The sequence below is a fragment of the Schistocerca nitens genome, chromosome 2 (assembly GCF_023898315.1).
Source record: "Schistocerca nitens isolate TAMUIC-IGC-003100 chromosome 2, iqSchNite1.1, whole genome shotgun sequence".
NCBI lineage: Eukaryota > Metazoa > Arthropoda > Insecta > Orthoptera > Acrididae > Schistocerca > Schistocerca nitens.
The window spans coordinates 568,189,209-568,206,958 of NC_064615.1; positions in this window are offsets into that span (position 1 = coordinate 568,189,209).

Consider the following 17,750-nt stretch of genomic DNA (forward strand, 5'->3'; position numbering starts at 1 on the left):
GGAGAAATAGCTGTCATGTGTAACAAACTCTTGCAAATAAAACATTTCTGATTTTCACAGTGGTTTCCATTTCTTGGCAGAATAGCCGTCGAAGACAAAGTAAAATAGTTCTCATATAAAAGAAGAAAGTTTTACAGGAAGGTTGAAGAGGGAAGATTTTAGAACAATATTGTGCCTGATTCGAGTGAGAAGTTAGAAGCGTTGTACGAATCTATTACAGCACTGCATGAAGGTAAATCATATCCTCTAGGAACACAGGAAACGAAGAAATTCGTAGGTTTTCAAATGTGTTCTTGCAGAAGAAAGTTACACAATTAAGTATGTCGAAGTGAAAAAGTCCTAGAAAAAAATAGTCGAGCTAAAACGTCTATGGAATACTCTTATCTCAGGTAGGATCAGATTGGTGGGTATAGTGCTGAGGCATCTACAAAGAGAAACAGCGGTGGAAATTTGGCGGGGCTGATACAGATTATAATATATAATACAGCCTATCCATTACAAAGTTGCGAAAGATATGTGTAGCCGGTGAGACCAGTACAAGGTAGGCGGATGGAGGATAGAGGGAAATCGGTAGAGAGACTGATGACATTAACAAAGAACGCCGCTGCATTTGAAGCCACAACATCAGAAACTGCAGTATTATTTACATAAATCTGTTAGAAGAATGAAATATCCATCTGTTGATGGTGATTTTGAGCCTCTCTTGCTTATCGAAATCGTTTAGGCGTGATCCCTTCAAAGGTGATGAATGATTTCCCCTATTATTTATAGCTCTGTCTCGACGGATCGTTAAGACTGCTTTTCTTCTTCCCGAAGAGGGTGTCGTAAAGATTCTGAGTATTCAAAAATCAGGTATGTCATAGAATGGAATCCCCACATAAAATAATGTTCGTAATTTCGAGATCAGCTGTGATGTTACTATGAAGCTTTTACAAAGCTAAATGCGTGATGGTTCAGACTGTACCACGTTTACTTTAGAAGTTATTTTGTTTATTTAAGTGATGAATAGTACTTATAATCATTAAATAGAGCAAGTGCTGTAGCCGGTAAACTGTGCAAAGACAATTCTTGTGAACTACTCTCAGCGCATAGTGTGTCTGCAGCTCGTGACCTAGTGGTTGCCGGCACGGTAGCTCGGTCAGGAGTGAAGATCTCATTGAGAGAATTGCTGCATAGCACCACTGACGACATAACTACGAAGAAACTTATCGAGAAAAGTGGTTAGTGTTGCTGCCTCTAGATGGAGCCCAGGTTACTTTTCCTGGTCGGATTCGATTTTTATTCGCTCGGGGACTGGGTGGGTGTCTTGGAGTCCTTATTGTCATTATCGACGCGCAAATCACCGAAGTAGCGTCAAACAAAACTTGCACTCGGTGGGGAAATTGCCCCAGATGGGGTTTGCAGCCAACAGTGCCACACTATCACTTCATTTCAGCGGTCAAAGTGAAAATATAGGTTAAACAAACATACATATCTGTCCGAACTGATCATCCGTTACTGAAAAGTAATAATATTTACAATTAAATAAAGACGTAAAGGTACTTACAACCCACAGTTTGGAAATAAAGAGACTTTTTCTCTTGATTCATGAATATTGCTATCTTGTTCTTGCATACTCTGCCTGACAAACAAGTGTAGCATCCATAAGGGAAGGAGAAAACGAAATGAAACTTTACGGGCTGATAGGCTATTTGATGTTATAGTAGTAATTACAAAATCGAGTGAAATTTACGAAGAACAGGGAAGTATCAGCCCTCTTATGAGTTTGACGTTGCTCCTTCTGTGACATAGACACACGCTATGATTCGGTAGAGAAAGGCGTCATAAAGACGTTGTATCCTCTACTGAGGCAACTTGGCCCACAACAAATACCCTAGTCACGCTGCTGCTCCGACCAATGGTGCAATATGACACAGAATTGTAGGGATCCATCGGTTGTTGTCGGATAGCACGCGCTCGTATTAAGGGGTTACGAGGTGCTTGATGCACAATATGACGATCCTCTCCTGTGATGGTCAGACGTGATCGATCCCAACCTTGATTGCGAGAAAGACTACCCTCACGTCATGCAGGCCAACATCGGGCGGTTGTCACATCCGAATGCCCCATAATTATGGATACTGCACAGTTTGACCAGCCGTTCAAAAGGCGACCGGCCGACAATAAGGCACCTTTCAACTCTGTCAGGCGCTGACAACACGGCCTCTTACGAGCATGCGACATCTCCATGTTCTTCGCAATGATCACTCATCGTATGACAGCATTCACGCCTCTGGCAACAACAGTACACTGACGGGCCAAAAGTCATGGGATATACAGATGGCGGTAATATAGCATGCATAAGGCATAAAAGGATAGTCAAGTGACGGAGCTGTCAACTGTACGCCTGTGACAGATGTGATAAGGTTTCCGACATGATTATGAATGTACGACGGGATTTTACAGGCTTTGAACGCGGAATGTTAGTTGGAGCTAGACATGGGACATTCCATTTCGAAAATCGTTAAGCAGTTCAGTATTCTGAGATTCAAAGTGTCAAGCGTGTACTGAGTGTACCAAATTTCAGACATTACCCCTCACCACGGACAACCTAGTGGCCGAAGTCTTTACTTAACGACCGAGGGCAGTGACGTTTGTGTAGAGATGTCAGTGCTAACAGATAAGCCACACTGCTTGACAAAAAAGCGGAAATCATTGTGGCACGTACGACGAACGTGTCCATTAGACCAGTGTGGCAAATTTTGGCTTTAATGAGCTATGTCAGCAGACGGCAGACGAAGAGTGTCTTTTCTAAAAGTACGACATCGCCTGCAGCGCCTCCCCTGCTCTAGTGACCACATTGTTTGGACTGTAGACTACTCGAAAACCGTAGCATGGTCACATGAGTCCCGACTTCATTTGGTAAGAGCTGATGGAAGGCTTGGAGTGTGGTGCAGACCCCACTAAGCCATGGAGCCAAGTTGTCAACAAGACACTGTGCAAGCTGGTGGCGGCTCCTTGATGATGTGGGCTGTCTTGACTTGTAATAGACTGGGTCCTCGGTCCAAGTGAGGCGATCATTGACTGGAAATGATTATGTTCGGTTACTTGGAGACCATTTGCAGCCAATCATGGATTTCGTGTTCCCAAATAAAGATGGATGAATATGCGTCATAATATCTGGCCACAGTTGTTCGCTATTTATTTAAGGAACATAGTGGGAAATTCGAGCGAATGATTAGACCACCAAGATCGCCCGACATCAATGCCATGGAACATTTATGGGACATAATTGAGAAACCAGTTCGTGCGCAAAATCCCGTACCGCCAACACTTAATTACTTAATTATGGACGGCTGTAGAGACAGCGTGGTTTAGTATTTCTGCAGCGAACTTTCAACGACTGTTGATTCCATGCCACGTCGAGTTGCTGCACTACGCCGGGCGAAAGCAGGTCCGAGACGATCTCCGGAGGCATCCCATGACTTTTGTCATCTCAGTGTGAAGATGAACACCAGTAATCCACTCTAGGTGCTTTTCTACCTGTCGCAGAGAATTGGGACTCTAAACAATTCCGTATGTGTACGTGTACGACAGTGTATTATTTCTATGTGAAACTTAGGCTTACGTAAATTTCAGTTGTAGTGTTTTAGAGAATAAGCTGAAAACGGTGTATACCGAAGAAAACGGACGGTTTTTCGGATTTTGAGCAGATGTAAGGTAGCGGTTTAACGTTCTTTATGGGCACATAGAGCCATTCGTGACTACAAGGGGACGTCGTCAGTCAAACATCGTCTCACACAAAAGCAAAACAATTGTTGTGAAAAGTTATAGTGAATATATTAAACACACGACCTAAAAAAAAGAAGCAATACCAAGAAATTATCCGAATGGGACTGAAATCGGTAGATGGGATGTACATGTAGAGACAAACAAATGTTTACAGTTTCAGAAAAAATGGATATTTTCTACAAGAGAAAAATCTCCATAATTTGAGTAAGTCAATAACGCGTTTTCCCGCCTCCGGCAATTGTGTAATCATTTATTCACTTTGGCATTGATTGACAGAGATGTTAGATGCCCTACTGAGGCATATGTTGGCAAATTTTGTCCAAATGACGCGTTAGATAGAAAAAAGATTGGTTGGAGCACCGGCCCGAAATGCTCCAAACGTTCTTACTAAGGGAAAGATACGGCGACTTTGCAGGCCAAGGTAGGGTTTGGAAGACATGAATACAACCGGAAGAAACCCTCGCCGTGTCGGGCGGGCGTTATATTACTGAAATGTAAGCCCAGAAGGGCTTGCCTTGAAGAGCTACAAAACGGGACGTTGAATGTCGTCGCCGTGCCGCAGGTGACAACCAAAGCGGTCCTACGACGAAAAGAAATGGCATCCCATATCATCCCTCCCGGTTGTCGGGCTGCATTGGGTGGTATGCAAAAGGTGTCTTCTTACACATCTTCGGCCTGGAATCTCATTGGTTGGAGTAGAATTGTCTTCACTGATGAGTCCCGCTTCAAACTGAGGCCCGACGACCAGCGGAGACACGTGTCTGGAGATGCGCTAAACAGCGGTTGGTTTATCAACCTGACTGTCACCCGCCATACGGCCGGGCAATCAGGAGTGATGGTCTGCGATGCCATTTCTTTTCGTAGCAGGACCCCTTTGGTTGTGATCCGCGGCGCACTTACACCACAGCGGTACTTTTGCGATATTCTAGGTCCTGTTCTGTTGTCTTCTATGGCAAGCCACCCCGGGCTTACATTTCAGCAAGCAATGCCCGCCCGTAATGGTTTTCTTAGTGCTTGTCAAATCCTACTTTGGCCGGGAAGGCCGCTGGACCTCTCCCCAATTGGGAACGTTTGGAACATTGTATGCAGGGCACTCTAAAGCCGAATAACTGCTTGCATAATGCCAGAGGTGGACCAATGCGTTACTAACTGGCTCAATTTGTGAAGATCTCTCTATGGAATCAATCATCCGATATTTCTGAAACTGTACTCATTTGTTCGTCTATACATGTACATCACATCTACCGATTTCCATACCAATGGGATAATTCCTTGGTGCTGCGTCGTTTTCTTTGTTTTGGTGTGTATATATTATTGTTAATATTATTGAAATTCTGGATACTACGAGTATAACACGTTAAATGTGAGGATGATTACAAAATTTATTTTTCCGGGCGAGGGGGTGGATCTAAGAATATTTCGCCTATGATTCAGGGGTGGAGTTTGTCGCGTTGTCTGATGACTAAAGTTTTGAGTGTTCACTTGTCATATTGTGGGTGAACAGTAAAGCCCTCGTTTATAAGCTGCAGTTACTGCTGCAGACATCTCCGTATGAATTTGAAATGAACCTTTCAGTTAAAAAGTAATTCTCATGTCGCCAACCAGTTCGTTTTATCTGACTGTAGCTCCGTTTATTAGGGCTCTGTACCTCAGTCAGTAAAAACGGAACTTTTTTGGGATCACTTTCTAGTCCGTCTGCGTGTCTGTCTGTCAGAAACACTTTTTCTCAGATACGGCTAGACGTACCAAGTTGAAATTTATGTCACATACTTAGGTTTAGGGTCCCTTGGAGGTGTAACAATTGTAAGCTAAGCCAATGGAATCAAAAGATTCGATCATTTAAGTCACATATTTTGGTATTTGCTAATTCACTCATTATAAAGGAAAGGGTAATTCCCTTTGGCCTAGAATCATGGTATTTGTCAAGAAGCAAGGTTTCACAGTATAAGTAAAGGAAAAAATCCGAAAATTGTTAATTTGTAATTATATCACACGAACAAAATATTACTTTTGCCATTTATTATCCGATGTCTAACTTGAATTTAAAAGAATCAGTAGTTCTTCATTCAGGCTGACTAGGTAACAAAGCTAAAAGTCAAACATCAGTCATATGATGCGTTCCGGAATTTATCGATCATCAATATCAAGGAGCGCATGTTCCAGTAGATATGGAGAACGCTAATGTTGTTTCGAATACAACTTGAAGCTCCATATCTACGTGAAGCAATCGCTCCTGGATATCTGATAACGGATATAAATTCCGAAACGCGTCATATGAGCAGTAAAGTCATCCCTTGTCTGATATTTGACTTTTACCATTGCGATCAAATCAGTTTGTATGCAGAACTACTTATTGTTATAGTAATGGTCGCCTGTCTCCTGCATGTCTTTGAAACTTCCTTGAAATTCTCGCTAGTATCAGTATCAACAGTAGGCAAAAATGGTGAGATTCTCGATTCTCGGAATGGATGAACTGCCTGTATACACTGACGGAAAAAAATAGCATACCAAAAAATAATTAACGAAGAGCAATGAAAATTCGGGAGTACATTTGTCTAGGTAGCATATTTAAGTGACTAACATTCCAAGACTGCAGGTTAATGTAAGTGCAAGATGAGCAACTGAAAATGTGAGATGCTGGTAACCCCCAGAATGTTGAATGCAAGCATGAAAACGTGCATGCATTGTGTTGTGCTGACGCCGGATGTCAGTTTATGGGGTGGAGATCCCTGTCTGTTGCACAGGGTTGGTCAGCAAATGGTTTAAATGGCTCTGAGCACTATGCGACTTAACTTCTGTGGTCATAAGTCCCCTAGAACTTAGAACTAATTAAACCTAACTAACCTAAGGACATCACACACATCCATGCCCGAGGCAGGATTCGAACCTGCGACCGGAGCGGTCGCTCGGCTCCAGACTGTAGCGCCTAAAACCGCACGACCACTCCGGCCGGCCGTTGGTCAGGGAGTGCAAATGCTGTCTGTGGATGACACGGGAGTTGTCCGATGACGCCGTATATTTGCTCGATTGACGACAGATCTGGTGGTCGAGAGGGCCAAGGGGCCATGTCGACACTCTGTAGAGCGTGTTTGGCTGTAGCAGCGGTGTGTGGAAGAGTGTTATCTGCTGGAAAACCACCCACAGAGTGATGTTAATGAGTGGCAGAACAACAGATCGAGCCACCAGACTGACATACAGTTTTACAATCAGGGTGCGTGGGATAACCATGAGAGTATTCCTACTGTCATAAGAAATGACGCCCCAGACCAAGGAGAAGGTCCAGTGTGTAGGCTCTCAACTGGCCTCCTAACCAACACACGGCCATCTCTGGCACCGATGCAGAACCAGCTTTCATCAGAGAAGACAAAAGACATCCTCCCTATCCTCCAATGAGCTCTCGCTTGACCCCACTGAAGTCGCAAATGGTGGTGGTTTGGGTTCAGTGGAATGCACGACACAGGGCGTCTGGCTCGGAGCTTTCCTTGGCGCAACCGATTTGCAACAGTTCGTTGTGTCACTGTGGTGCCAGCTGCTGCTCAAATAGTTGCTGCAGAAGCAGTACGATGCGCCAGAGCCATTTGCCAAACACAATGGTCTTGGCAGTGTCACGTGGCAGTCCGAAGATCGGCCTTTTTGCGACCGCACAATCCCGTGACCACCGCTGAGAGCAGTCATGTACAGTGGCTGCGTTAATGTCACGTCTTCCTACATTATCGGTGAAGGAACATCCTCGTTCAAACTCAGTAAGGTGTTGATAATGACATCTTTGTCGTCTTAAAAGCGTTCTTGACTAACATCAACTCACCACGTCCAATCTCAAAGGTAACCATCGCTCACGACTGTTACAGCGGGTATTTAAAGCAAACCTGATTTGCATTCTCTTAGTGGTGCTATTAGCACAACTCTTACGGTTCTGGCGAGAAATCTGAATATACATCATCTTTCACACTTAGTAACTCGGCTTCTAACTTTCGTTTAAGTCCCACAACTCCTTCTTGGTGTTACGATTCTTTTTCGTGAGCGTGTATTCTGTAGGGGACCCTTCACTGTGCGAGTCGTACTCGCGTCTGGCCATTTTTTTTATATAATTTCTAAGCCGTAGCGGCTTATCGGGCAATATCGACTTTGGTAGTCGCCTCTCATCTTTGTCCGCAGGTCTTTGAATCGTGTGTGGCTCCCTCTGGGGGCACGGTGGCGAACCGAGGTTTTGGTTGTCTTTGGTCGTGGCAGTATCGGCTGTGGAGCTGAATCAAAATAAGTTTTCTGGCGGCGTCCGGTCAGTCGGTATGATATTTATTTTGGGCATCTTCGTGGAGCGTGGAGATGGTAATGAAGGGGGTTGAAGCAAACCAAGCGCTGTACCATGTATGAGATGCAGAGGCGAGCGAGTGCGCCGGGACTTACCCCAGTTCACTGCTAGTAGCGCCACGTCACCTTTACGCATCTGCATGTAGCGCACAAGTATTGCACCACAATTTAGTATGAAATTAAAAATCAAAATTTATGTTTAAAACTTTGTTAAATTATAGTTTAGTGTAATTATGTTCCAAATACCAAGTGTTGTTGTTCTAAACTTAATAGTTTACGGAAAAATGCCGTTTTAAGAGAAAAATCAGAGGCGCTAAATAATGACGCTAGGAAGCCGGAATTCGGTCAGAAGGTGCAGTTAGAAGTTATAAATAAGTGATGCTGGTTTCAAAAACCATAAAACAAAAATTAACGCCAGAATCCACGTTTTTCGGAAAAATCAGAAGTGTTAAATAATGAACTTAGAAACTTGAAGATTTGTTTTATGCTTCAGTACACCCCAAAAATAATAACAGAGTCCACGTTAATCTACCTCTTATAGATTTTGAGTAATTAAATAAAAATTAATTTTGTAACTAAAATGTACCTAAGTCTTGTAGATTAAGTACTTGAAATTTTAATGATGGATTTGCTGATATTAAAGACAACAAGGAAAAAAAGGGAAAACATTTTTACTCAGTACTCTAACAAACGCTCTGACAGACATAGGGTACATATTTTAGTATTTTAAACATAGCTGCACAACAGCAACGGTTCCACGTAATAAAATTATAAACAGCCGACCAGTTGCAATGGGTAAAGAAATCTTTACCTAGGTTTCAACAAATTTAAATTTGTCTTCTTCAGAAGGTGGCAATTTTACATTAGTATGGACTGATGTATCATCGCCGTTTTTACAAATGTCTGCATAGATCCATTTGTCCAAATTAAAATATAGCCCTAAAAATAGGGTTTGTCATGTAAATATAAATTAGTACATGGATGTTGCAGAGCTCACAAGCCTAAAATGAATGAGCAAATCGGTTGGGATCATTAATTTAAGGGGTACGACAGTGATCTCTCCAGCTACCGGATCTTTGAGGATAGTAGTTTCAATGACAGTATGTCTCATTCTTTTAATCTGTGAACGGGTAGGTTTGCAATCTTTCCGATTGAGATTCCATTGCAGTATTCTAATCAGAAGTCGATAATCCACAAATACAACATTCCTCTTTCCACTTGTAACTGACTGCGACGAAGACGAGAATCTAGAAGACTGTTAAGTATACAATTTTACTTCAAAAATTCAAACGTGGAAAATAACGTAACTGGTAGAAACAATTTGTCTAACAGTTTAAATGCCGATATCCAAGATAAATCTGACTCTGAGAAAGAAAAAGAAACCGCACATTTTCACAGCATAGCATTTTTGCCATTATACGTCCGAATGTTTATTAGAGCGTCAAGTAAAATTTGAAATTAGTCCAGAACTTTTCGAAATTGTTGCTAACTACGTTTCCCCTTTACGTAATACTAATATACCACATATATTTTAAAAATATGTAGCCTATGCCAATCTGAAAAGTTACTGGAAGTTAGTGTAAAAATAGGAAAAAATCGGTCAAGCACTTTCCGGGTTCTCCCTTCATGTATTATACATATATATTTATGTAACTTATATATTCAAAAATATGTAGCTATGTTCATTCGGATGTATATCAGAGTATCATGTAAAAATTTGAAGAAAATCAGTGAAGAACTACTTGAGCTTTTTGCTAACGAAGTTTCCCCTTTATGTATTATATGTACATTTATGTACCGCAAAAATTAGATAAATATGTAGCCTGTGTCCATCCGAAAGCATATAGGGAATCAAGTAAAAATGAGATATTTTTGTTTATATTGTAAAATACGTACTAAAAAAATTATAAACAGCCGACCAGTTGCAATGGGTAAAGAAATCTTTACCTAGGTTTCAACAAATTTAAATTTGTCTTCTTCAGAGGTTTCATTTGCGGGAATGGATAGTGAGAGGGGGATGAAGAGGAAATGGACAAAGAGCGAGGGGAAGAGTACGAGACAAAGAGAGGGGAAACAGGAGATGGAGAGAGAGAGGAGGGAGGAGGAGATTAGAACGTGTATACAATTTCCATACATATTTAGCTCTCGCGAATCATTGCCGGATTCGCTAGAACATAATAATGACGATGATGAAGAAACGGACGGAAACGATAGAAAGAGACACAAAAATAGAAGATACTGTACTTTTGTTTCGATTTCGTATAAAGGGAGAACACATGTTTAATGTAAACAGTCTGAATAGCCGAAGAAGAAAACGAGAAGCCGACCTATAAGGCGCCGAGAACCTTTCATTGACTACGAAACGTGCAGAAGATTCGCAATAAACGGTGTATTACTAGGTCTCTTTTCATTTTAAGTGCTACCCCTACAATGACAGCAGGAAAGCTGAACAGTGAATTTTCGCTATGAGAGTGAAGAGTTTACACCAACTGCACTTCAAACAGTGGACTGGCTTTTTTTTCCTTGCTTAGCAGTCTTAACCCGCAGTGTTTCCACTTGTGCGATATACTCGCTCACCTGCTGCTGGGCATGCTTACCTGCTACGAAAAAAGTAAAGGTGCAGTCGACTGCACAGTCCCCTCAGACATTTTCAGAGCGGTTACCCGCGTGTGTATAAAATGTGTTGTAATTCAACCATGTGGAATCTCCTGCAGAACATTATTCTGCTGCGAACACAACTGTACATTTCAGGCAAATCTTTTCAGTTACACGTTTTGGACATTTCAGCCCTCTTAGACGTCATATGTCAGATGTTCAGTGGCAACCTCCCTTTCGAATAATATGCTGGCTGTCAGTTACAATAAATACTTTTTATTAGTGTGCAACACACAAAATTCATCGAAGGACGGTCAAATTAACTGCATATTAATTCAATATGCTGTGCTGTATTTGGTCAAAAGTATCCAGACACACCTATGTACTGTGGAATTGGCCACTAGATGTTAGAGAGGTGGCCCCGAGAGTATTGAAGGAGGCACGGACTACTGGGAGTAGAAAAGCAGCAACAGCAGATTCGGTCGGTGAGTAGAGCTCATCTGTTTCTAATGTGGACTGGTTCATTGCATGTCACCTGAGTAGAAAACCCATCAGCCACATTTCAACTCCTCTAAGGCTGCTAGAGTCGACTGTTGGTGAGGTGACTGTGAAGTGGAAAAACGAAGTAATAACCACACCTAACTCAAGACCAGGCAGACCTGATGTAATGAGTGGCAGGCACCATTCGAGTATTACAAAGGTTGATTGTAAAAAATTGCGTGAAATCGGCGGGTCTACTATCAGCCGTCCAGACAGTACAACGACTGTGCGTAGGGAGTTGAAAAGAAAGAGGAACAACGATCGAGCACCTCCGCAAAAGCCATTCTTTCCTGTAGTCAAAGGTAATGGACAATAGAGGTAGTGTAAACAGTGACGCTGGTGGACAGTGAATGACTGGAAACCAGTGATACGTAGTGATGAATCAATCGACTCCGTGTGACAATCCAATAGAAGCATCTCGGTTTGGCGATGGTAATGATGATGATGATGATGATGATGTTGTTTCGTTTGTGAGGCCCTTACCTACACGGTCATCAGCACTTGTACAAAGTCTCAATTTTTACACAGTCCAATTTTTTTACACAGTCCAAGCAACTGTCACGAATAATGATGATGATGATGATGATGATGAAATGATGAGGGCAACTCAAACACCCAATCCCCGGGCAGAGAAAATCCCCAACCCGGCGGGGAATCGAACCCTGGACTCCATGATCCAGAGGCAGCAAAGCTAGCCTCTAGACCACGAGCTGCGGACACTGGGTTTGGCGAATACCTGTATGACATAACCTGCCATTGTATGTATTGCCAATAGAAGTACGATGTAGGCGGTGACATGATATGGGGGTGTTTGATGTGGTTATGGTGTGGTACCTTCTTTGCGCCTAAGAAAACGCCAAGTGCTGGACGGTATGGTATATTTCACAGCATAGTGTACTGTGTACGGCAGAGGAACAGTTCGGAGAGAATGGTTGTTCGTATCAGCATAACAATGCACCCTGTCACGAAGTATCAGAGTATCATTCTTGGAAAGGACTAGCCTGCCCCGGGTCCCTAAATGAATACCTCTGGGATAAGTTAGAACGTCGTCTTTGCTCCAAATCCCAGCGTCCACCATCACTACCTTCTCCGACTTCTGCCGTCGAGGAAGTCTGGGCTGCCATAACTGTGATGTTGCGATGTAAGGAAGTTTTGTGGTTAGAATGTGGTCCCCTTATTGCACTGTAGGAAAATATAATTGTGAAAGGATATGAATACATTTTATGGCAATGTGGACCGTGTACAGTAGAGGAACATTTCGGAGTCGATGACTACTTGCGTCAGCATGACAATGCACGCTGTCACAAAGCAGCAACTGTGAGACAACGTTTTGCGGACAATAACGTTCTTGAAATAGGCTGGTCTGCCCAGACTTCCGACGTGAATGTAACAAAACGTCATTGGGATGAATTAAATCGTACACTTTACTCCAGATGGCAGCGTCCAGCATCACTAAGTACGCTGGTTTCGGTTCTTGAGGAAGAAGGACCGTCATTCCACCATAGACATTCAGACATTTGGTTGAAGTAACCACTGCAGAGACCAGTACGTCATGAAAGCGAAGATTGGGAGCACAACATATTAATGCCCGTTAATAAGGTGTCCGGATACTTTTGATGAGATAATGGATACGTGATGCGAATTTATTTCACTTGACTTGAGGACAAAAGCGATACTCCTACCTAGAAAATGTGTCATATTTTGTCATAGGAACTTGCCCTCCCATAGAAAAGGAAATGTTAACTTCAAAAATAGTGGTTTTAAGTATTTCTATGTAATTTTTAGGCTGTCAATAGTCACATTGTGCGCAGAGAAAAAGAAATTTCATTATGTCTCCAGTGCTGCATAGTCGTCTTGTGTACTTTGCAGTCGTGCATCATATAAGATGGAGTTTACATTACGCAGCTCAAAGCAACACATTAATAATTTGCCGTTGAAGTTTAACGGCCATTACGAAATGTGTGAGTAGATAGACGGCTATAGCTATTATCTACAGGTAATGAAGAGAGTTCTGCAATCATCGCCTGAAACCGCTAACATTCATGATTCACATGTCATCTGTTCAGTAAAGGAACCTTATAATACGCTGCGTTAAGTGCATGCATTACGTTGTTAGCACAGCTGGTCGGACCTTGTTACTGTTCGTCATTAGTATCTGAGTGCTGGTCGAAAGCTTTATTGAACTGCTTCTGCCAGTCCCTACCGAAAGCTCTCGTTAGCCATGGCTGCCTTGGAGTTATTTTCTTTTGTTCATATTTACATGCAGTTTATGTGTCACTTATAACAGTACGTAATTCCTTACGGCGGTTTCTTTGTAGCACGATCTGGACCTATAATTTAATAATGCTGAATAGGGAACAAACTTGAATATTTCGATGGACGAAAAATATCTGACTAGAATAATCAAATTATTCTCTGTACGTGAATTAATAAGGCACTCAGCACTCCGTCTTCAGGCCACAAGTGGCCCATCGGGACAATCCGACCGCCGTGTCAACCGCAGCTGAGGATGCGGATAGGAGGGGCGTGTGGTCAGCACACCGCTCTCCCGGTCGTTACGATGGTTTTCTTTGATCGGAGCCGCTACAGTTCGGTCGAGTAGCTCATCAATTGGTATCACGAGACTGAGTGCACCCCGAAAAATGGCAACAGCGCATGGCGGCCTGGATGGTCACCCATCCAAGTGCCGGCCACACCCGACAGCGCTTCAGTGATCTCACGGGAACCGGTGTATCCACTGCGGCAAGGCCGTTGCCGAATGAATAAGGGCGGCGTTCAAAACAGTTGTGACCCCTCAGGAGACATTACGCAAATACACCGCCTGTAGCTTCGATAACGGACTCAGTTCGGCGAGAAAGAGAGTCCATAAGATTCTTCAGGTGTGCCATATCCAGCTGGAGAAACTCAACTGCAGGGATGTACGTTTCACTCACAGTTCCAAATAGTTTCAGACATTTTCAGTTGGATGAAGATCAAGTGATCCAGGGGGCCAGTCGAGTTCCTACAGGATGTCTGAGCGTTCGTCAAATCAGGAATAAATGTGTGGAGCCCTGTCAACATGGCTGTTGTCTTGTTGGAAGATGGGAGTCTTCACGGAAGATATAGAGCAGGGGTGTACAATCTTTTAGCTTGCCTGGTCCACACTGGAAGAAGACAAATACTTTTGAGCCATATATAATATACATAATACTAACATAGCCGATGAAAAAATTAATTTTATGGGTTTTCTTTTATACGGATTGTAGCGTTACGTGTATTTAGGCCAGCTAATCGGCCGCCTAGAATTAGTACAAGGTAAGGTGAATTTGTTTGCGAAGCTGTGCGACCCCAGGGCCGAGGGCATATCGTGGCAGGGTGGGCGGCCAAGGCAGCTCCAGGCGAGCCAGGTGGAAGGGCTTCTGCAAAGGGGGTTGAAAATCCCGGTATGGGGAATTGGACGACGAGTCAATCGCTTAAGAGGGCCGGCTATGCTTCCAGCAATGGCGGGCTCTGAAACAAACTCAAAGATGGCTTCTTACAGCACTTTGAGAGTTTATAATTACTTAGAGTAAAATATTAATGCATAGCTGAACACGTCCCTGATCTCAGAAAGATGAGGCACATCCAGTGGCAAAACAGCATCTCAATGCAACTTTTAGGTGATTCATGCTTTATTCATGGATCTCACATATGTCGCAACGAGTGGTCAGGTGGATCAAGAAAAGGAATAAAAGCAGAACTTACAAGACGAAAATTTCTCGCTGTATTCTACACAAGTAAAAATCGTGTATCATGTGAAGGTGTAATTGTGAGTATAAGAGTTTTATTCCTGTTCAAAGATTGCTGTAGTATGAGAAGTGGTAGTTTTGTATGCGATATTGGCCACAGTAACCATTTTCCTGTGTGCATGTTTAAAGGAGGCGCTCCAGACTCCAAAGTTCATGTTGTTGCCAAGTAGTCATTCTCTCTCACTCCCTCTCTCTCTCTCTCTCTCTCTGTCTGTGTGTGTGTGTGTGTGTGTGTGTGTGTGTGTGTGTGTGAGAGAGAGAGAGAGAGAGAGAGAGAGAGAGAGAAAGGGAGTGAGGGAGTGACTACGATGACGAGCATGATTAGAAGAAGACGTGTGAACTGGTGTGGAGGCTTAATTTCAGAATGCTGTTACTGTAACCTGGAGTTTATTAAAGGAGGTAATACCCAGGCACGTGTGCTGGCTTTGCAGAAAGTTTCGCATGTAGAAAACATTTTCAGTTTTGGTTCGTGAATTTTCGTAATGCGCATTACTTTGTAAATTTACTGTTTATTTCCAAATTTCAACCGTTCGTTAATAACAATGTTCACCGATGTGCGTATGCTCATATTTGATTTCCAGTAAGTAGTACAAACCTGAAGTGCAATTATTTTTTCAAATTAGTCGACGTTAAGACTCTACATCCCACCTGGTCTTCAAAATTTTTTTTTAAAAGTCTGATTCAGACTTGCGTTGCAGTTCGCGAAATTCGACTGCTAAATGCATTTTAAGATGGCGCAATATCTAGTATTGTAGATGGCGAGATTATAGTAAATCTATTAAATGATGGCAAAGGAGTTACAAGACATAGCTGTCTATCCGTTATTACACAGGTAAGCCAAAGTGATAATTAGGGCCAGAATTGAACAATGTGCTGCGCACTTAGTGAACTGTGATTGTACATTCAGATTGGATTCACCTTCTGATGTTGTTTAGCTCAGGGCTGTGTATTCGTTTTCGCTGGAAATGTAAGCACTGATGTTACTGTACTTACAAAGTTTAAACAGCAATATAATTATTACATATGGTGGTCAGATACAGTTTGTTCATAATGACTGGGTTTAATGTTCGTAATAATACAGGTAGGTTTGTTAAAAACAAGAGCTTCACGTGCATTATAAGTAACGGTACATGATTCACAAGATTAATAGCAACTGATAATGGCGCCTTGCTAGGTCGTAGCAAATGACGTAGCTGAAGGCTATGTTAAACTATCGTCTCGGCAAATGAGAGCGTATGTAGACAGTGAGCCATCGCTAGCAAAGTCGGTTGTACAACTGGGATGAGTGCTAGGAAGCCTCTTTAGACCTGCCGTGTGGTGGCGCTCGGTCTGCAATCACTGATAGTGGCGACATACTAACGGACCGCGGCCGATTTAAAGGCTACCACCTAGCAAGTGTGGTGTCTGGCGGTGACACCACAGCCACCTTACACTGCATCGTGAGTGATAAATGAATAATTTTCGGAAAAATCAATTAAGATAATAAGCTCGTCTTCATTTATACCACATTTGAGAGCTTTAAGATGTTAACTCCGATGTTTGCTGTGTAATGATGGAATGACAGACTCCAAGTTATTGTTTCTACTTCTTCAATAAATTCTTCCACTACCATTTGCTTCATGTCCAGAATCGCTTGTAAGGTATGGATCCCTTGCTTACATACAAACATTTCCTGTGGATAATTCTCTACGAACCAACTGGCAACAGCAGATCCTGCAGCCTCGTGTCGAGGATGCTTTTCACTGCGATACTCCACACTGCAGATTGCATTGCTGAGAACCGTCTTACAATTCTCACTTATTGCTGAGGCTCTAAATATGACCTTAAGATTCTAGTGAACTGCAACTATTACACATAATTTTGGTAGAGGTGGACAAAATTTTGACAGTCACATTTCTCGCTTATTTCGATTTCTGTAGCACACACACAGTTTCCGTAAGTTGTAAAGCAATAACATTTTCTGCGTATATGTCTAATTGATATTCTATCCTTTTCTCTAGGGGATATGCTGATAATTTCATCACCTTTAAAAAAAGTTTGCACTTTGCTAGTGACTTCTGTAGGTAGTTGTCTCACTTTTCGATTTTAAGTAAGTGCTAGAATTCCCTTCTCTGCAGTAATCTTTCCAGAACGCTTTACCATTCTTTCTGATACTCCAATATGTGTCCAAATCTCTCTGAGAGTTCAGATTGGAAACGCCAAGGTTAAAATTTACGTCTATTCTTTATGACTGAATTCGTGCAGCTTGCCCTTAAATTCAGCCAGCAAATATGCATAGTTAGCACAGTTTCCACATTGCTTACTTCAACTAGTTTGTTCAATTTGCAGATTTACACCAATAGTGTTTGCAGTTTGATTTCCTATAGAACTCTGTATCTTCTGAGTTTTTGCTTCAGGAAGAGTTAGACCACTAGATGAGACAGACCAGTGGGTGTTTCACAAATGCACCGCTAGTCAGTAGCTCTTTTGTGAACGAACATGGTGCGAAAGTGTCGCTGTAGTTTTCGTATTACTTCTCAAGAAAAATCAATTATCTGTTCTGATAAAGCGAGATATTTTATTGTGTAGTTACATAATTTTAACTTAAAAGATTGTTTTCCACAGTATCGATGCAGTTTTTTACTGCAAAATTGACAAATTTGTAGGCACGAAAGTAACGTAAAAAGGCCACTGAGTTCGTTACCTGCAGACAGAAGTCGGGGTGTTCCATGTCTCCCGGACAATTGGGAGATATGGACTGGTGTTATTTGGGAGAGCTGGAACACGTGT